Source organism: Barbus barbus, assembly GCF_936440315.1.
Source record: "Barbus barbus genome assembly, chromosome: 9".
NCBI classification, from domain to species: Eukaryota; Metazoa; Chordata; class Actinopteri; order Cypriniformes; family Cyprinidae; genus Barbus; species Barbus barbus.
In genome coordinates this window covers 5,792,028-5,814,850 of record NC_136737.1, presented here as the reverse complement: position 1 = coordinate 5,814,850, position 22,823 = coordinate 5,792,028, and the positions used below count along the sequence as shown (strand labels likewise).

Below are 22,823 nucleotides of genomic sequence, written 5' to 3'. Positions count from 1 at the left end.
TGAGAGATTCAGAGACAGACTACAGCTGGACAGTAAGACTGGATCTCTGAACATCACAAACATCAGAACCACAGACTCTGGAGTTTATCAAGTTGAGATCAACAGTGCCATCAGCAGACACACCATACACCATACACAGTCATTCAATGTGACTATCAGCGGTGAGTCCATCAATATAATATTAAATATATGTAGATTAGTTTTGTGTGAATAGTTTATTTGAAAACTTATTTGCACTGAATTAAGGCTAAAACACTATACAGGTCCTTTTCAAAAAATTAGCATATTGTGATAAAGTTCATTATTTTCTGTAATGTACTGATAAACATTAGACTTTCATATATTTTAGATTCATTACAACACAACTGAAGTAGTTCAAGCCTTTTATTGTTTTAATATTGATGATTTTGGCATACAGCTCATGAAAACCCAAAATTCCTATCTCAAAAAATTAGCATATTTCATCCGACCAATAAAAGAAAAGTGTTTTTAATACAAAAAAAGTCAACCTTCAAATAATTATGTTCAGTTATGCACTCAATACTTGGTCGGGAATCCTTTTGCAGAAATGACTGCTTCAATGCGGCGTGGCATGGAGGCAATCAGCCTGTGGCACTGCTGAGGTGTTATGGAGGCCCAGGATGCTTCGATAGCGGCCTTAAGCTCATCCAGAGTGTTGGGTCTTGCGTCTCTCAACTTTCTCTTCACAATATCCCACAGATTCTCTATGGGGTTCAGGTCAGGAGAGTTGGCAGGCCAATTGAGCACAGTAATACCATGGTCAGTAAACCATTTACCAGTGGTTTTGGCACTGTGAGCAGGTGCCAGGTCGTGCTGAAAAATGAAATCTTCATCTCCATAAAGCTTTTCAGCAGATGGAAGCATGAAGTGCTCCAAAATCTCCTGATAGCTAGCTGCATTGACCCTGCCCTTGATAAAACACAGTGGACCAACACCAGCATCACTGACTGTGGGTACTTGACACTGGACTTCAGGCATTTTGGCATTTCCCTCTCCCCAGTCTTCCTCCAGACTCTGGCACCTTGATTTCCGAATGACATGCAAAATTTGCTTTCATCCAAAAAAAGTACTTTGGACCACTGAGCAACAGTCCAGTGCTGCTTCTCTGTAGCCCAGGTCAGGCGCTTCTGCCGCTGTTTCTGGTTCAAAAGTGGCTTGACCTGGGGAATGTGGCACCTGTAGCCCATTTCCTGCACACGCCTGTACACGGTGGCTCTGGATGTTTCTACTCCAGACTCAGTCCACTGCTTCCGCAGGTCCCCCAAGGTCTGGAATCGGTCCTTCTCCACAATCTTCCTCAGGGTCCGGTCAACTCTTCTCGTTGTGCTGCGTTTTCTGCCACACTTTTTCCTTCCCACAGACTTCCCACTGAGGTGCCTTGATACAGCACTCTGGGAACAGCCTATTCGTTCAGAAATTTCTTTCTGTGTCTTACCCTCTTGCTTGAGGGTGTCAATGATGGCCTTCTGGACAGCAGTCAGGTCGGCAGTCTTACCCATGATTGCGGTTTTGAGAAATGAACCAGGCTGGGAGTTTTTAAAAGCCTCATGAAACTTTTGCAGGTGTTTAGAGTTAATTAGTTGATTCAGATGATTAGGTTAATAGCTCGTTTAGAGAACCTTTTCATGATATGCTAATTTTTTGAGATAGGAATTTTGGGTTTTCATGAGCTGTATGCCAAAATCATCAATATTAAAACAATAAAAGGCTTGAACTACTTCAGTTGTGTTGTAATGAATCTAAAATATATGAAAGTCTAATGTTTATCAGTACATTACAGAAAATAATGAACTTTATCACAATATGCTAATTTTTTGAAAAGAACCTGTATGTTTGTGGTACTGTTACTTTATTTTTTTCTCAATCTTAAAGCATTATACAGAAGTGGTGTTCATAATTGAGTGTTTATCTCCATACATAATTTCATACATCATTTGGTAAATTGAATTAAATGAAAAATGGAGCTTTGAATCATTCTGTTCAATTAATACATTTCTAAACAGCAGTAAATATGCTCATGTTCACTTTCACTAACATATGATCTTATGAACACATTTCTTTTATGTTGTTGTGTCTTAAAAGGAAATATCTTATGAGCCCTGATATGTGTTTTTCTGACAGCAAATGACTGCTGTATAAATGATAAACATAACCTGAGAGTTAAATCAGCTTGATTAGACAAGACTCAGTGAGATTTATTAACTGAAATTAATGGCCAAAATAAAAATCTATCTCTCTGTATGCAAAGCTATATTATGTAACATTAAAAAAAGAAAATACTAATGATAGAATGCAAAAAATCCATATTCCAAAGCTAATACAACCAAGCAGAGTCCATGATCTGGAAATGCTTTGAGAAGAGACCTTCCAACTGATTTTCAATTGATTTGAAACGGTTTACCGTAATTTACATTTACTGCTTCTAAAGGTCTTATCGAAATCAGTCCCACTCAGTATAAATAAAGCTCACTTTAATTCAGATTAATTTTATACTCCAGACAGCATTTCAAGATGAATCTCTCAAAACTGTTTCTGTTTGTTCTGTTGTGTTTGTTGTTGAGACAGATGAAGTGAAGCCAGTGTCAGTGCTGAAGGGAGATTCTGTCACTCTACGCACTGGTTTTACTAAAACACAGAGAGATGATGAGATACTGTGGTTTGGAGATCATGGCAAACTCATTGCTCACTTAAACGGCTCTGTTAAGGAGACGTGGATCGACGGTGATCTGAATCTTCAGACCGGAGACCTCACCATCAGAAACATACAAAGAAATGGAGATTATAAAGTGAAGATCAGCACCACAAAAATGATCTTACACATGAAATACCAAATTATTATGACTGGTGAGTATATATATTTTTTATTGTAGTGTAAGATGGGGGAAGATGCCCCTTAAAAACAATGCGCATATGCTGTTAAATTGCAACACATTTAGATACAACATATGTCAATATTTGGGAGCAGTTGTGGCCCAATGGTTAGAGAATCTGGCTTGTAACCTGAAGGTCGCTGGCTCGATTCTTGCACCGGCAGAAATTGAAGGTGGGGATTGTGAATGAACTGCACTCTCTCCACCTTCAATATCATGACTGAGGTGCCCTTGAGCAAGGCTCCCTTAGCGCTGGAGCAATGGCTGTCCACTGCTCCGGGTGTGTGTTCACAGTGTGTGTGTTTGTTCACTACTCTGCTGTGTGTGTGTGCACTTGGATGGGTTAAATGCAGAACACCAATTTCGAGTTTGGGTCACCATACTTGACAATATGTCACTTTCCCTTTTCATCAAATATAAATTATTGTTAATATTTATATATTTTTAAAGTGTAATTTATGTAAAATGCTAAGTCATCTATGCTATTTAAAACAAATGCAAACCAAATCATTTTAATTAACTGGCCTGTAGATTTTAACCCCTTAACTGTCACTCCTCTTTTTGAACATAGCCTTGAGAAACACTAGCTGAACTTAAATGCTTGTAATTCATGAATGCTTCGGAATCCAGACCTAAGGTGTGTCTCTTTTTAGAGAAGACACTTGACAGATTATTGCTGAAGTAGAAACAATAAAAATAAAATAATGTGTAAAAAAGTTCTAGAAGTTATGGTTTACTGTTGTTAGATCGAGTCTCCGAGCCAGATAATTAAGATCCAGCCTAGGATGTCTGATCCTGTCAGACAATATCCAAAAAAGATGGCGGCGCCTTGCTCGTCTGCGGCCGCATTGTCTCCCGATAGTATCGGATATTTAATAGGAAATAAACCACTTAGACAAGTAAGTTCAGCAGTTTATGTGCAGCATAGCAGAGCTAAACTAATATATGATTGTCATTTTATGTTAGAATTACGTAAAGTGAGCAGTTCAGAGATCGTAGTCACGATTACTCTGGACACTCTGCATAGCCTCGGACTGCTATGTCAGCCAGACCCAGCGGTCTGTGAAGCAGCGGAGTCTCCCAGCCATGACACCGTGAGTATAGAGGGGCTAACAATATTCAGGTCAGACAAGAGCTGTGTTCTCAGTGGAAAATCACGGGGTGGCGGTGTGTGCATTTCCACAAACAGCAGGTGGTGTAACAGTGCTACAGTGGTCTCAAGTTATTCTTGTCTGGATGTAGAGTTTTTGTCTATTAAATGCAGGCCATTTTATCTGCCTAGGGAATTTACAACTATCGTCATCACAGCAGTGTATATTCCACCTAGTGCAAATACTAAGGAGGTCCTGAATGTGCTCTATCGTTCCATCAGTGATCTGCAAGACTCACATCCAGAGGGTGTTTTTATTGTGGCAGGGGACTTTAACCAGGCTAACATGGGGACAGTTCTCCCTCATTTCCATCAATATGTGGATTTTGCCACCAGGGGACTAAATAGACTGGATTTAGCCTATACTAACATCAAGAAAGCTTTTAAGGCAGTCCCGCGCCCCCACATCAGCTCCTCTGACCATCTGTTAATTCCTGCATAAAGGCCTATGCTTATTAGGAAAAAAACAACTGTGCAGCAGGTGAGGGTCTGGCCTGAGGGCGCCATGTCAGTGTTGCAGGATTGTTTTGACCACACTGACTGGGATATGTTCAAGGAGGCTGCGACTGTTAATCAACATATCAATGTAGAGGAATATGCTGAATCTGTGTCTGCGTATATTCAGAAGTGCACGAAGGATGTAGGTGTCATCAAGAACATCATTATACGAGCTAGGGCTGTCACGATATTAGATTTTTCACACCACGGTTATTGTTGCCAAAAGAATTCACAATATTGATATATCGCAATATCTATAGAAACCTTGGGGAATCAGCCAAATTAATTTTTACTTTGTTTATTTAGTTTTTCTTTTTACCCAATGAACATAAGAATATTGATAAACAGGGCACATGCATTTCACTTCTTCTTCAGGTCACAGCTGACCTGAGTCTCTAGCTTTCTCTTCTTTGAAGCTTCCTATGAAATAACAAGAGAGAAAGTACTGTCAAGTTCAACAGTATGATGAATAAATATTAACATCAAAACTGATACTTTAACCTATTAACTTGTATACCCGTATTTTAATCTCTTTAACCTATAGTTGCGCTGGCGCCAATGAAGTCATGCAGTTAACGTGCTTCTAATTCAGTGTTAATGTGCGTCTAAAGCGACCGCAGATGAGGCATTAAGTGCAAGGCACTGCGACCAACTTAACATTTTATAGAGTTTAATGTAGCAATGTGGTCGCTCTGTTTTTTTCTAGATTTGTTTGGTTTGAACAAAGAAAACAAGTGCTACGCAAATGTATTGGCCATGACTTGATTGCAAATACAAATACAAAATTTAGACGAGTAAAGACAACGCAGTACTTATTAAAAAATCACCCCTTTATTTAAATATGAACACAGGAAACCGCTGTTAACAGGTTAATGTTACGTTTCCCACAACGTGACTAGTAAAATAATGACAACTCACTGACTATAATATTGAGCACGGTTCTTCTTCTCTGAGTAGCGCGGCCACGCAGTAGCCCCTCACTGTAGCTTCTCCTTGTTTGACAGATGTCAGCGTTAAGGCACAATACTGCCACCTGGGAGGTCAACCAGGTACTGGCGCTGGAGTAGGCTGTTTGCGTGTCGTGTTATCATAAGTATCCTGTTCATTTTAAATATTGTGGTTATTGTCACACCCAAAAGTAACATGATGTCAATATTTCATGATTTGATTATCACAGTTATCGTCAATATCACAACACCCCTAATACGAGCAAATCAGAAGCCCTGGATGACTGGCGAGGTACGTGCAATGCTAAAGGCACGAAATGCTGCGTTTAAAACTGGTGATATGGTCGTGCTCAGAACAGCAAGAGCCAACTTGAATCGGGCCATTTGGGCTGCAAAACGGGCCTATAGCCAGAAAATACAGGGTTTTTTTCTCTGATTCTACAAATACCAAGCGCATGTGGCAGGACATAAAACAGATTGCAAGACTACTCCACTACCCTGTGAGGACAATATACATGTTCTTAATGAACTTAATACACATTTTGGACGGTTTGAGGGACTGAATAACACTCCTGCAAGGAAAAGTGTTCCTCAGCCAGATGAGGAGGTACTTAGTCTTAACACCGCTGACGTCCGGAGGACCGTGAAAAAAGCCAACGCCCAGAAGGCAGCGGGTCCTGATAATATTCCAGGACGGGTGCTGAAGGAATGCGCTGACCAGCTGTTTCCTGCCCTTACAGACATTTTTAACACCTCACTGAACAGTTCCATCATGGTTTAAGACTGCTATTATTATACCAGTGCCCAAAAAATCCACAATAAAATGCTTAAATGATTATGGTCCGTTTGCACTCACGCTTATAATGAAGTGCTTCGAGAGGCTGGTGAAGGACCACATCATTTCAAGACTCCCTCCTATGTTTGATCCTTTCCAGTTTGCTTACCGACCCGACCGCTCCACAGAGGATCCTATATCCTCTGTACTTCATCTGAGCCTGGCCCATCGGGAGGAGAAGAACACTCACGTGCGAATGCTATTTGTGGATTTCAGCTCGGCATTCAATACGATTATCCCCCAGCATTTGGTAAGCAAACTGGGAACTTTTGGCCTTGGTACCCCCTTGTATAACTGGCTACTGGACTTTTTAACAGATAGACCTCAGTTTTTGAGGGTTGGAAATCACACCTCCAGTGTCATCTCTCTGAGCACCTGCTCCCCTCAGGGCTGCGTCCTGAGCCCATTACTGTTTACCATGATGACCCATGACTGCCGTGCCAGGTTCAGTACAAACCATGTTGTGAAGTATGCGGATGACATGACAGTGGTGGGCATTCAGGATGACAACGAACAGGCCTATAGGGAGGAAGTGAGACAGCTTGTGGACTGGTGCAATACAAATAACTTGTTCCTGAATGTCGAAAAAACAAAGGAGATCATTGTTGATTTCAGGAAAAAGCAGCACAGGCACACACCACCTATCATCAATGATACTGCGGTGGAAGTAGTCAGTAGTAGTCAGTAGAAGTAAGTTTTTGGGGGTGCAGATCACAGATAGTTTGACATTAACCGTTAACATCGCATCTTTAGTAAAGAGAGCACAGCAACGCCTTTTTTGTCTGCGTCGGATGAGAAGAGCACACTTTCCCTCTCCCATCCTCAGTACTGTCTACAAAGGTATTATAGAGAGCACATTGACCAGCTGCATCTCTGTATGGTCTGGGGACTGTAAAGCCTCTGACTGGAGGTCTGTACAGAGAGTGGTGAGGACAGCGGAAAAGATCATTGGCTCTTCACTGCCTTCCATCCAGGACCTCGCACACAAGCGCTGTCTGACTCGTGTTCAAAACATTGCAAAAGACCCCAGCCATCCTCATTATGGACTGTTTACACTGATGCCCTCTGGGAAAAGGTTTTTCAGCATTCAGTGCTGAACAGAAAGGTTCTGTAATAGCTTTTTTCTACAAGCTATCAGATTTCTGAATTTAAAATGACCTCTTAACCATTTTATCTCACTGAAACTTTTAGTAGTGAGTCTTACGTGAACTAGATGGAGACGGCGCTTTTTACGATGTGCAATAATTGTACTTATATGCTGCCACTTAAGTGCAATTATTTTGTTTTAGATGCCGCTAATTACTGTATGCATCATTTAATATTTATATGCTGCTGTCATTCTTTTAGTGTTATATTCTTTTTAAATGCACGCTGTTGCAATTTTTATTAGGGCCCAAGCCAGTAAGGCGCAGGGGCCTCTTGTTCTTCTAAGGATTATTAGGGCCCAAGCCACTAAGGCGCAGGGCCCTATTGATCCCCTAAGGATTATTATTTTTTATTATTTTAATATTTTTTATTTAGACTATCCGGGGGTTTTTGGGGGCCTTAACATGCTCAAAAACTCTTGAAAATTGGCACACACATTGGAAGCTGCGGCCATTAGGACGCCGCAAAGGCTGGGACCCTGGCGTGGCACAGGAGCTCTACAGCGCCCCCTGGAACACAGTCAGAAAACTTAATGTATAGCTCACACATACTTGCACGTATTCATATGAAACTCGGTACACATATAGATCTCATTGAGCTGAATAGCTTTCGCCTTGCATGTCTTAGGCTCCGCCCAACAGGAAGTCGGCTATTTAGGGCTGTTTAAAAAGCGCGTGCTCTGGAATTCGATATACTCCTCTGAGGATTTCCAACCGATTGCCACCAAACTAGTCTTTTTTTTTGTATCTTTTAAGAGCAGCTTCCAAACACTTCATAAAAACTTACATACACAGAACAAGTCAGTCTGAGGAAATGTGATTAATTCCATGAATTTACAATACACTATGGAGAGCAGAAAATATAAAAACTATCAGACATCTGATGTCACTCTGCTTCTGTGTGTGGTGGTGGTGGGGGGTGGGTGACTGTGTGAGTTGAGTGTGGGTTGAGGGGGTGGGTGAGAGAGAGAAAGAGAGAGAGAGAGGGTCTGTTTAAACTTTTGATGCTTTAATAGTGGTTTAAAACTAACAGTAAAACAGTTCAGCTGACAGATGCAGACCAAGCTGTAATGCAGGCAAAAATATTTCACGAATGCTTAGATAAATCAAATCGTTAAAAAATGCTTATTAATCATTAAAGGTTTTGATAACACTTTACAATAAGGTCTCATTTGTTAACAGTAGGGAATGCATTAACTAACATGAACTAACAATTAAAAAAATATTTTTTACAGCATGTTAATTCTTCATTGATCGTATGAACTAACAATGAACAAAACATTTTTTTTTACAGCATTTATTAATATTTTTAATGTTAGAAAAATAGTCATGTTCAAAAGATACAACTTTACATTTTAATAATGTATTAATACATTTTGGACTTAATATTCATTAACATTAATAAATGGTATATAATTATTGTTGATGTTAACTAACAACAGTTAAATTATATAGTTTTTTGACATTGGTTAATTCACAAATAACATTAAGTATGAACAAAATATTTGTACTATTTATTTGTGTTAGTAAATTATTCATGTTAGTTCATGGAAAAATAAATCGTTAAAAAATTATTATAAATCATTAAAAGCTTTGGTAAATATAATAATGTCTCATTTGTTAACATTAGTAAATGCATTAACTAACATGAACTACCAATGAAAAATATATTTTCACAGCATTTATTAATGTTTGTTGATGTTAGTTAATCAAAATGTTTGTTAATTCACAGTGCATTAACTAATGTTAACAGATAAAACTTTACATTTTAATAATGTTTAAGTTTTGAATATTAACTAACATTAATAAATACTATATACAGTTTGGGAACCCCTTGCAAAATAAGAGAGATCATACAAAATGCATGTTATTTTTTTATTTAGTACTGTCCTGAATAAGATATTTTACAGAAAAGATGTTTACATTTAGTCCACAAGACAAAAAAAAAAAAAAAAAATTGCTGAAATTATTAAAATAACCCCATGGTTCTTAATACTGTGTGTGGTCACCTGGATGATCTAAGACGGGTTTTTTTGTTTTGTGATGGTTCTTCATGAGTCTCTTGATTGTTCTGCACAGTTAAACTGAGCACTGTTCTTCAGAAAAATCCTCAGAGTTCTGCAGAATCTTCAGTTTTCCAGCATCTTTGGCATATTTGAACCCAGTGACTGTATGATTTTGAGATCCATCTTTTCACACTGCGGACGATTAAAAACTATTAAAAAAGGTTCAAACGTTCACTGATGCTCCAGAAGGAAACACGATACATTAAGAGCCGGGGGGTGAAATTGAGTCCCTCAATCGTCTTCAGTGTGAAAAGGTGGATCTCATAATCATACAGTCACTACTGGAAAAGGTTCAATTAGCTCAAAGCGAGATGAACATAATTTATCATAACGGGTTGTTATCAATTATATATTCATCTTCAGGAATTAACTGTAGCATTAATAGTACAATAAAATGATTTGTTTGTCCACAGTACGGACAGTTTCAATCGTCTATTGACTCTACGGAAAATTATTTCTCTGGTCACGAAAATAATTTCCTTATTAATACATCGCTCATTAGCATGTAACAAAACCGGAACGTTAAGGTGACCTCGTTCTGTGAGCTGCAGACACAGACAACCAAGTGTGAATACATATGGATGTTTATTAAACTACTCTACAGGGGAACATGCAACATTGAACTCGTGCACGAGAGAGAGAGAGAGAGAGCACTTGCGCGCGCGCGCAAGAGAGAGTGCACACTTGTGCGCAAGAGAGATAGCAGGATTTGCACATCAGCTAAACACAACCTGTTAGAACCATCAAAGAATTACATCACCTTAATCAAAAGGGGTCGAAGCCTAGAAGCACATCTAACAGTTAAGAAGCGGTTACTTGCACTGGTTTGTTGATGCTGAGTAAAGTGTCCAGGTGCATTTATAATGCGTTTATTAATTCTTGATGAATTCCTTTAGGAGTGAAAGCTTCGTCATTCCAGCCACGGGTTGATTGGTCCGAAGTTAAATTGCCAAAGTTACTGAGCTCAAAGCTGCCAGGAGCTCGGACTCCCCCCGTAAGGAGAGTAGCGTAGTTTCCACGGTGATGTGTGTCTCTAGGGCACCGAAGGTAAAAGATAAGACCATCCCTTTTGGGTTTGGAAGAAGTTTTATCTGGGTCCAGTAACACCCATGTGTTGGTCAGTTTGACCAATAGCAAGGCACATAGTTCCAGCGGGAAAGTATTTCTTTGTCTCACTTGACACCTCATTTGCATGTTTTATGACTGTTCTGCTCGATCGGTGTAATTCTTCTCACAGTACAGTAAAAATCTTATGATGTATTTCATGTTCACATAGTGTACATCATTGTTTGAGAAATAAAGAGCAGATCATTTTGATATCAAGAAAGAGACATCTAACATATATTAAACCAGAGATCCATTCATACACTTGAATATGAGTGTTTAGAGCTTACTAATACAAATAATAAGTGGTCACTAGGCTAATATAATAAGGAAACACACAAACAACACATGCCCATACCAGATACCTTTGTAACTGAATAATTATGGTCTAAGTGAAGGAAATATCTGTATGCGTGTGTGTTGTGTGTGTGTGTTGTACTCGTGGAGGTATCCGCCTGGTACCGAGGGTCATTTATTTCTCTTGGAATGTGTTTGAAGTCCGATGGAGAGAACAGATAGTCAATTCTGCTTAGCATCTGACAGTGGGGGGGGACAACCACTGGCAATTAAGCACCCATATAAATGTAGAATGTGGGGCCAGGTCTGTGAATTATTTAGCCAATGTCAAAGGCTAAAAGGGGTCTCTTAAGACATAAAGCCACAACGACCATCAAGGATCATAAGCAGATGCTACACAAAATATAAAAAACTAATTGGATAAAAAAAGTAATAAGAAAAAATCAATACTAATTTTATTTTACTAATTTAATTTGATTTTATATTTAAAGTTTATTTGACATTTTACAGTTTTATTTTACATTTAGAGAGTCGCAGTGAGTGATTCTGTCAATGATCACAAAATAACGAGCACACACATACGTGTGTGTGTGTGTGTGTGTGTGTGTGTGTATATATATACATACATACATACGTACATACGTGTGTGTATATATATATATATATATATATATATATATATATATATATATATTATATATATACAGTTGAAGTTAAAACTTTACATTCACCTTTCATAATCTGAAAAATGTTAATTATTTTACCAAAATAAGATGGGATCATACAAAATGCAAGTTATTGTTTTCTTAGTACTGACCTGAATAAGATATGTCACATAAAAGATGTTTACAAATAGTCCACAAGCGAAAATAATAGTTGAATTTATAAAAATGACCCCGTTCAAAAGTTTACATACACTTTATACTTAATACTGTGTTGTACTTAATACAAGTGTTGCATTCGTCAACGAAAATTACGACTAAATATCGTCGTCAATGAATGTTTCTTGTGTGTCCCCCATTTGCTGTGCTGCCATGTTTATCTCTAGGGTTACCCCTTTTAGACATCATAATAATTAACTGACCACACCCCCTTCCTTGATTGTTCCCTTGTTTACTCATTGGTCCCGTTTGTTCTGCTCTGTGTATATATAGCCCTTGTGTTTCTCTTATGCTTTGTCAGTTGTTGAATGTAAGTAATAGTTGCTGTTCTGCTTGTTTTGTTTCATGTGCTTCTTGTTCTTTGTTTATTTTGTCACTTCGTTAAAGCCCCTGCACATAGATCGCTGGTGTTAAACTCAGTTCCTGGAGGGCCACAGCCATGCAGAGTTTAGATTCAACCCTAATTAATGATCCACACCTGATCCAGCTAATCAAGGCTTATTTGAAAACTACATGGTTTGTGTGTTGGAACAAAACTCTGCAGAGCTGCGGCCCTCCAGGAACTGAGTTTGACACCCCTGACAGAGATCCACACCTTTACCTTTTTGCCCCTGGTCCTGCATTATTACATCCACAGCTGTATGCTACAGCTGGTTCAGAGTACATTTACTTCTTTGCTCCTTTGACTTCTGCTGATGCCTGATTTCAGGATGTCACGCAACAGATTTAGTGCTTTTCATCATCTGAATCAGCTGATACTAAGTCAATAACCTCATGCTGCTGTTCATATTGTTATCGATCAGACACGTTCGCTAATGAATGTGAGAATGTCTCAGTATTTTGTGTCTGTTTTGTTTTATGGAAGCAGAAATTAAGCTACATCAGCAAAGTCTTGAGATCCACAGTTGCATGTTTTACTGCATACTTTTTTTTTCTTTTCTTTTTTTTATTCAAACCACTTTGTTTATTTCTAAGTTTAAATTAGATTTCACAGATGTTCAGTGTATTTCAGACTCACTTTTTACTACTGACAGCATTGTAAAATTAATCTCTCAAAACTCTTCCTGTTTGTTCTCCTTGTGTCCTTGTTATTGAGACAGCTGTTATGGTGTCGGTGATGGCGGGAGATTCTGTCACTCTACACCCTAATTTTACTGTAATACAGAACATTCATTCAGTATCGTGGTTTGATGGTAAAGACAACATCATTGCTCGGACCCGAGACCTCACCATCAGAAACATCCAAAGAAATCAGTCTGGAGATTATAAAGTAAAAATCATCAGCGGCAGCACTGTTCCTGTCTTCCACAGGCAATTCCATATTAATATTACTGGTGAGTAAATCAAACGTTCTACAGTGTTGTAAGATTCTGTTAGATTTTATTTTTATTATATTTTGACTTTGTGATTACTCTAGTGAAAACTTTAGTTGCTCAAATTAGCCCTTAAATTTACATTAAATTAAACAAAAATCTAATAGTACAGATACAGGATTAGGTATTTTATTTAATGATTTGTTGGGGTGGATTTCTGTTTGTTTCTCAGATGTCAGTCGTTGAAATTCATACTTTTTAAAATGTACATATCTTCAGTAGTACAAATATCAATATTCTCATATTGGAATATGGATCAGTGGAGGATTTGTGTTTTTGAGCTGTCAAGTAGAGGAAGAATATTTTGTCTCAGGTGTATTAAAATGTCAATACAGAAGGCATGCATTGGATTGTGTTTAACGTTTCCAACCAAGTTTTGACTGGCTCATTGCAGGTTTTTGTAAGAGCCCTACACCACAAATTTTGCACAAATTTTTTACATTCAAACACAAGAGCTAATAAATATATTTATGAATTTGGAGAAATAATATGTTCTGTCACCTGTCTGTTAACAATTGGTTAAACTGCTCTGTGTGGGTTCATTTGGTTTCACTGATATAATGCACAAACATGAAATGTTGAATTTAGTGTTTCAGAGTCAAATGTAGATCACTCTTTAATCTGGCCAGCAGGAAAACAATACTGAAGACTTCTGTAATGGCAAACAGAGTAAAATCATGCCTTTTTGTTGAGCACCTTTTTAATAACTTTATTTTTTGCACTCTATTTCTATCCATTGGCATGTGAGGATATATTTAATCATCTCATATGCAAGCTAAATATGTTTAGATGGCGGTGAGGGTGTTGCTTTGTGACTGTTAAGAGTTGCTTCTGTGTTATATGAGTTTAATCTCAGAGATATGGTTTCTGTTTGTTTGCAGGTGTGTTTAGTAGTGAGAAGGATGGAGTGAAGTCCGTGTCGGTGGTGAATGGAGATTCTTTCACTCTACACAGTAATGTCACTGATATACAAAATGATACTCTAATAGAGTGGATGTTTGGACCTCAAAATCTCTCCATAGCAAAAACTGATGGAACGAGCAAAAAGATTTCATATGACAAAGATGTGAGATTTAAAAACAAAGTGTATCTAGATATTCAAACTGGAGATCTCAGCATTAATAACTCCAGCACTGAACACTCTGGACTTTATCAACTAAAGCTCATCAACAGCGCATATACCATACAGAAGAACTTCAATGTTACTGTCGGTGAGTAACTTGAGTCTTTCAAAAATATAAATTATTATATCAACTCACATTTGCATTTGTTCTAATAAGATGACATATGCCAAATTAAACACGCACACACACACACACACACAGAGAGAGAGAAAGAGAGGCAAAAAAAGAGACATTTGTAAAGGAAATTAATATTATTTGACAGTTTGTCACAAGGACACTATTTTTGTTACACATATAAGTATTTAAGTATCTGTAAGTTTGTTACAGAGATGCTCACAAGTCTCTGAGCTAGAGTCCAAGTCAAGTCTCAAGTCTCTGAGCTAGAGTCCAAGTCAAGTCTCAAGTCTCTTTATTATATTAAGTCTCTGGTTATAATAAGTGTTGCATCACATACAGCGACCCATCCAACACTGCATAGCTATATATAAGGAATTCAAAGCATGTAATATGTTATTATGACTCCTTTTATCTATTAGCATACAGTATCAGCTTTGATTTTGGTATATAATCAGTGTAAACAGGCTATTGCAACATGACAAAAACACCAAGAATGCTTTACTTTTAAGTTAATATTATCTGTATTTTGCCTTGTAGCATGAACACACAGTACAGTACAGACCAAAAATTAAGAAAGACTTAATATGGTCAAACATCACATTGTAGCTAAATGCAAAACACTATTGCAACAAACCAAACGATGTGAAATATATGAAGAGTTCAGATGCAAAAGCCATCTGAAATTTTCTTTAGAATGATCATTTTTATCAAGCTTGTATATTTAAGTTCAACAATTTCACTTAAATGGCAATGAAAATGCAACTAATCATAGTTTATAAACTACTGTAAGTCAACACATCCCAAACTCTCAAACCAGTGTAATGTTACATGATCAACAATAATCCTGAAACCTGTTTGCAGACAACGTTAACCCTTGTATGGTGTTCGGATCTGTAGGACCCGTTTTCATTTTTGACTAGAGAAAAATTATACGATTAATAATTTTTTGAAACTCAGACTCATTGGCCTTGGCTCATTTTCTGTGAAGAATATATATCTGAACACATTTTCAATGACCACACTGGTCACACACTCTCTCACACGCAAGCGCATGCACACGCACACGCACACACACACACACACACACACTCACTTGGATATGTGGTTTACGGGACTCTCCATATGCGTAATGGTTTTACTAATGTACCAACTGTATAATCTATCCTTAAATCCAAAGCTAACGATGAATAGCACAGCAGTCGCCATGTTTGTTCGTTGTCCTCTAATGTATGGCGGCCGCGCCTAAAATAAAACTTAAAAAAAAAGTGTGGCCGCGCCTGTGCGCAGCAGATACGTAGTACGTCACGTGTTACATGGGCAGGTTATAGGTAACGGAGGGAGGGGAATAACAGCGAGCTCATCATTCCTAAAAATAAACATTGTTCACGAGTCCCGCAGCTCGAGTCCGAGTCGAGTCTGAAGTCTTTCGAGGACGAGTCTCAAGTCGAGTCTGAAGTCACTGTGTGTGCGACTTAAGTCGCACTCGAGTCCGAGTCTCAAACTCGAGTCCCCATCACTGGTTTGTTATAGATCAGACACACACAAACTAATGACTGTCTGTTTTTAGCTGTTTCAGGTTCAGGTTGGTCTCCAGGTCAAATAGTATGGATTGGTGTTGGTGGTGTTGGTGTCATTGTTCTGCTGGTGGCTGCTGTTGCTGGTGTGATCTATTGCAAGAAACGGCAAAACCTAAAAGAAATCGTTTTGGGTAAGTATCATACAATACAGTTCATATGATATGGGTAAAAAAACTTAAGATAATAATGTTTGATCTTGGCAGTATTTTCAGCATGTTTAAGTTTGTAGAAATGTGATATGCCTTCATTACTATGGTGTTTTTAAAGATATTCAATATTAAACAGCATTATAAAAGAAACACCACTAATACAGAAATAAACCGTGTCGTTCTGAACATACTCTGAAATAGAGAAAACATGCATTACTTGAAATGCTAAATAAATATTAATAAACAAGCAGCTAAATCGACAAGCAGGACTATATACATCCTGCTTAATGTCTGTGACAAAATCAATACTACTTACTTTTGGACAGAGTCTAGACACATTTCTGGCACACAAACTAAATGAAACCGCATTATATGTCAGTTAGATGGATCTTAATGTCTAAGTTGGTTCTTACCTGTCTGTGACAATGAAAGATTTCCAATAAATTAAAATGTTTGCTTTTAGCAAGGCATTGGATCTAATCAGGAAGAACAAACACTGCGTGAGATATGGATTCATTCCTGTTGTTCATTCAAACATCATAACATTAACATCATTAATACAAATATAAAAGCAGAGCTGACCTTTTAATGACTTTTTGACTCATTTTATGACTTTTCTCACCAAGAGAAGCCATGCATATAACTATTCTTTGAGACACACTGTCCGTTGTTCAGATATTAACCTATTTGAGAACAGATGTGTGCAGCACGTTGCTGTGGCGAAGAATATGAGAACAGAAAAGACATTTACTAGTTTTAACAACAGATATTTCATTACATTATTATTTTTGAATATTTAGCCTTATGTATTTTTTTTCTTCACTGGCTGAAACGCTATTAATAATTGATCCTTCATTTTCTTTTTAAGTGGCACTCTAGTGTTCTGCACAACACAGATATTGTTAAAGTATTGGTCAAGTAAGAGGGTAAATTTAGCAATTAACAAAAAGGTTCATTCTTCAACCAAATGGTTTAGTTAAAGCAGGAGCTCTTACTCTGTGTTTATAACCCTCAGCATTTATTGATTGTTACTGTGGCTTCATAAATTAATTCATTAAACCATTATTACAATGTTGCATTGGTGTTATATGATGAGTTCAGACTTTTTGTGTTTCTCTTTTGAACTTTTGTGTTCCCCTTTGTTTCCTCACAGAACTGGATAAAAACCCTAAGTTGTTACATGATGAGACGATTGAAATGAAGCCCCCTGAAAAGGAAGAGCAGTAGTTCATAGTCACTATAACAATGCACACATGAAGAGTGACTGAAGTAAACCATCTTTGCTTTTGTAATGTGAAACTAATGAATGAAGACTTTCATTTGTTGTGACATGCTTTGATTTATGATGAAGTTGATGTAACCGTTTGCGCTGATGCTGATATTGCACTGATGATATTATGCTCTTTTGTAATCAGTCAGTTTGGCTGATTTATGGTAATGCACGGTGAGATGGCCTTATTACACTTGCGGACATAATCTCAAGATAATGTTTATTAATGTATACATGCTTTAATTCTTTTTATTTGATGTTCTTGTGCTGTTACATCACACATATTTGTGCTTTTTTTGGAGTGTTCATGGTTAACTTTTGTATTTTAAATATAGTTTTATATATAATTTTATTTGAATTTTTTTATATAAAATTGAGTGTGATATCTGAATTGAGTGTTTTTCTGAAGACTGCATGGCTCTGATTCTCTGATACTCAGGAGCTACAGATGATCTTATTGTCTAAACATTTCATTCCTTCAGCTTTTGCTCGTTTATAAAGCACTGTTAATAACAGGAAACGCATCATAGTATTTTCAGCTGGCTATTAGTATTAATAAAATAAAATGCTGAGTGTGACTAATTCTGTTGTGTTTGTTTGTTAATTCAGTTTGAGATATTTCACTGATCTATAGTGAGTTAAAACTCTTTATTAGTTATCAATGATGAAAAGATCAGTTTAATTCAAAGTAAAAGTGTGTTTATATGTACCGTGTTTACATGAGTTTTAACAAACAAATTCAATATTTTGTTCTGATCAAATGTGCATATAAATATCAGTCTAAAGCAAACCCAAAAGGTACATTTTATTTCATTTTAAACACTAATACAGTATAAAACACAGATGTGGTTAATTACATTTAGAAAGAAATTGTGTAACAAATAATTGTAGGTTAAATGTATCTGGATCAGATCCAGTTCAATGATGCTTTAAAAACTGGCACAAAAGTGATGGATGACCTGATGCTGAATTATAAAATAGAGCATTATTTAGGATCATTCTGATCCATATTAAACTTTTACAATATTAAACTGCACCTAGACGACTGATTAAAGTGATTAGCCTATAAAAGATACAATAAAAATGTTGCTATTTAGTAAAAGTGAAGTGATTTATAAATGTTCATGATTAAAAGACACAAATATACTGTTGGACAATAAATAAATAAATAGCCTAATAGTAAATTATATATTTTTAATATATATTATTTACTGTCATGTTATAAAAACCAAAGCAAATGATTAAAATCTTCTATTTTTCATTATATTTCCCACAGAGTGGTTTATTTTTACAAATAAAATCAAATATCATTTTTATAAAGTTAGCAAATGTAAGTGTACTCACACGTAGAACTTCCTGTTGAATTTTTTTATAATAACTAGCCTATATATTAATTTAAATCCTTGCATATATAGCCAAATTTACAGATTTAATCTCCAATATGTCACAATATTTATATCGGATATGTTTCTTTTAACCTCTTTTGTGGATATGATGTCATAAACTAGAGCAGCCACAGTAGCCACGCCCACCAGAGCAGAGACGACCAATCAGAGCACAGCTCCAGAATAATCACAGAACAGACAGAAACTAAAGATGCTAAACGCTGTTTCATATTTGATTCCGCAAACGATTACTGTGAGGTTTTATTATGATGTAAAGTCATTTGATGTTTATTTGTTTAAAATTGAATGTTTATCAGCTCTGTTCACATGCACGCGCATCTCGAGGACTCTTAACTTATTAAACTTCCGCTCGAGTTTCTTCTTCAAATGGCTTTTGTTGTGCTTTAACGAGTAAACGTTGTAAATTATGACTTGCTCAGTTATATTCTGCATGTGCTGTTCCTTTACAAATCTATCACCTGTGTCCTCGATGCCATCAGGATCCTTCAAGGTGAGATTTGCTTCAGGACTTTGGCACAAATATGGAAGTTTGCAATGTTTTCGAGAGCTGTTCAACTGCATGAAAGATGTTTTAATTTAACTGCATTTGAATAAGTTTTTAATTTGTTTTTAGTTTGTGCATGTTCTTCTATATTTTGTATCTGAACCAGTTTGCGTTAGTAACGGTTCTTACGTAAAACCATTGAGTGTAATTTATGTAAAAAAAAAAAATATTAATTTAGGCGATTTTGTTACATCATTAGCCTCTTTAATATTTCCTGACATTTCGGCAATCATATCATGTGCCTGGTATTTTCTGTCTGCTGTTTAGAATCAGAAGCATCGACTAGAGAATGATTCTTTTGAGTCGACTCTTTTCAATGAATTGGGCAAATAGATCAGCAGAACGGTTCAAAATGATTCGCGATTCAGTCTGAATGAATCATTCTGACTCACTGATCGTTTGAGCAGTTCTAAATGAAGTGAATCTTTACCTACAGTCATTTTAAATCAAACCTACAAATCTATCCTCAGCGATGAAGATTGTCTTTATTAAGTTAACTTAATTTCAGTGATATTAACTTATTTAAGACGACTCTGCACTGCAGATAAAACCTGAATTTTTATTCCTGAATGCTTTCAAAACTCTACCAGAACACAGTAATCAGCCATTTGTTAAAAGTAGAGCTATTCTTGTAGAGGATGAGTCTAGTTGTGAACACTAGAGAGCGCACACGGTTTGAGTTATCAACAGGAGAATACAGCTTTATAATTGTTCTGTATTGAGATTTAATAAATCATAAAGGATCTTTAAATCAGTGGAAAACAGTCTACCATTTGGTACATTAGACATGTATTTTGCTTTGTGTGTGGTTTACCAAATAAAATAAGGATTTGATTATATTATCCATCTCCAGTAAACCAGCATCACAATCCATGAAGACCATAAGTATAAAACAAGTCAAAGATAAACAATGAAACTTGGGTCCAAAATAATTTTGTGGAAGTACAACTGAAAAATAAAAATGTCTTTGACTCTGCTTTAGAAAAACACATGGTGAATTCACTTCTTTAAACTTACTAATAAAGTCATTGCATGGATAATATTAAGAAAACCCTTGAGCAGCATTAGGAAAACCCTTTTTTCCTTTCTCTTTCTAATATAAGAGTTATTTTGATGGAAAGGCCATATATATATATGTATGTATATATATATGTACGAGAGAGAGCGAGAGATGCTTAATGCTTCTAAAAATGAGATTAAACATCAAATATAGGGGTTAGCACCACACGGTATCAGTCAAAGCAGTGGAGACACTGGTATTGCTGTATTTTGTAACTCTTTATGTCTGTGATGGATCCTATGGGTTGCATACGTTGCTTATTGTCTTTTTTAAATCTGTAATAAAAGTTTGATGATGATGACACACACGCTAAAAATATTATTGCTTATAGCAATTCCCAAAAACGGATAAAAACAAAATGATCACTCTCATAATTTTTTCCTCTTAGCGTAATCATTTATTCTGCACAATTTCCATTAAATTATTACTGCATAAATACCACAACTTGTATTAAATAATAATTTCCATTTTCATCGCAGTGCATTTATTCTAAAAATGAATTGCCTTGTTTGTCATCGATGGTGACAGACGAACATGACACGTTCTTCACAAAATAGATATGTGTGATGGCAAGAATAGTGGAAACTTCTCAGAAACGACTTCTAGAGCTGGAAATAATTTCTGCTGAAAGCAACACTTCTTATCTTCAGGATCACTGCATTAGTATGCAAATCAACGACTGATAGAAATCAGCGATAGACCGATGCATATGCCACTGAACACCAATCTTATATTTCACATACAAATAGTATATGATATTTTATAATTCACATTCACACAGTAGTCTTGTCAAACATCAGCCTTCATATATTATGTACTTTATTTTGCAGTAAAACTGTTTTGCATAAAGATGAATGCAAATTGTGAACGTATATATATGCAATTCACCGAAACACACACTATTCACGCCTCAAGACATGCGCACTCTAACATACATTAACCACAGATGTCCAGTATAGACACATTTTCATGCACATGCTGTCTACCAAAACAAATAAAACCACATTTGTTTCCAGGTATTAAATGAGGGCTTCTGTGGAATGACTCTAATACTGTAAAAAGACACCAATATAATCTGTTTATTGGTAATATGAAAATTATATAGCTACTGTCATTCTGCAGATCTTATTGTGTTTTTCTGTGTGATTTTAATTTGACCCTCAAACAACTTTTGATATGCATTGAGCGAATAAGCTGCTGGAACAAATGAAGTGGCTGTTTAAAGTCAGCTGCTGTTTTCTGTACAATATAAGTGCATGTACAATAAATGTCTGTTACATGTAGAAGCATTTTTGAGTTGTCTAGTATAGCTGAAACACACATTAACATACAGGATCACAATACGCAAATCATTTAGAAAGTTACTCAGAAAAAAAGTCTAAATTATACGAACCATGAACACAGTAAAGTCACTGCTAAAACGGTACCTTTTAGTTCAAAAAAAGCACTTTCATGTTTTAAAATGCTTTTTTGCAATAATCGGCATTCCAGTGCGCATATGAACTTACTGCCTGTGATCAGAACTTCATTGAGGAAACACCATCACAGAGAATCAAATTAACGTTTGTGGACAACGCTAGCATACACTGCAACATCCTCCTGTTTAACACTCTGAAAGAAAACACAGAGATACAAAGAGACAAGTTGTCATAGAACCAACAATATTCATAATAAGCAATGGCAGACTAAGCAAAATAAATTAATAAAGAAGCTAGAAACTAAATCCAGAAAATAATTGGCACAAAATTGTGTGTATCACTCAATCCCACTAGGCTAGTTAGGAAGTAGCTAAAGGGATAGTTCACCCAAAAATGAAAATTTGATGTTTATCTGCTTACCTCCAGGGCATCCAGGCGATTTTGTTTCTTCAGTAGAACACAAACAAAGATTTTTAACTCAAACCGTTGCAATCTGTCAGTCATATAATGGCAGTCAATGGGACCCACGGCTTTGAGAGTCAAAAAAACATACACAGACAAAACCAAATTAAACCCTGCGGCTCGTGGCGATACATTGAGGTCTTAAGACACGAAACAATCGGTCTGTGCAAGAAACTGAAAAGTATTTATATCATTTTTTACCTCTGATCCACCCCAATGTCCAACTGTCTTGAGCGCGTTCACAACAGCCGGCATGTGACGCACTGTGTAAACAATGAGTGACGTATACGTGCCACTGATCGCTTCCGTGCATGTGTCTACTACGCCAGAGCACGATGACGCGTCACACACCAGCTGTTGTGAATGCGCAGGGTTTAATTTGGTTTTGTCTGTATGGTTTTTTTTTTTTTACTCTCAAAGCCGTGGGTCCTATTGACCGCCATTATATGACTGACTGCAACGGTTTGAGTTAAAAATCTTCGTTTGTGTTCTACTGAAGAAACAAAATC

The 22,823-nt window shown here is 36.7% G+C and overlaps 1 protein-coding gene across 1 annotated transcript in view; it reads left to right on the top strand.

Annotated features, from left to right (window-relative positions):
* LOC306874607 (uncharacterized protein) overlaps window positions 1-22,823 on the top strand; it is a gene marked incomplete at both ends in the record, with an annotated part of 341,414 nt that overhangs the window by 291,349 nt on the left and 27,242 nt on the right. The gene's annotated exons all lie outside the window — the stretch shown is intronic.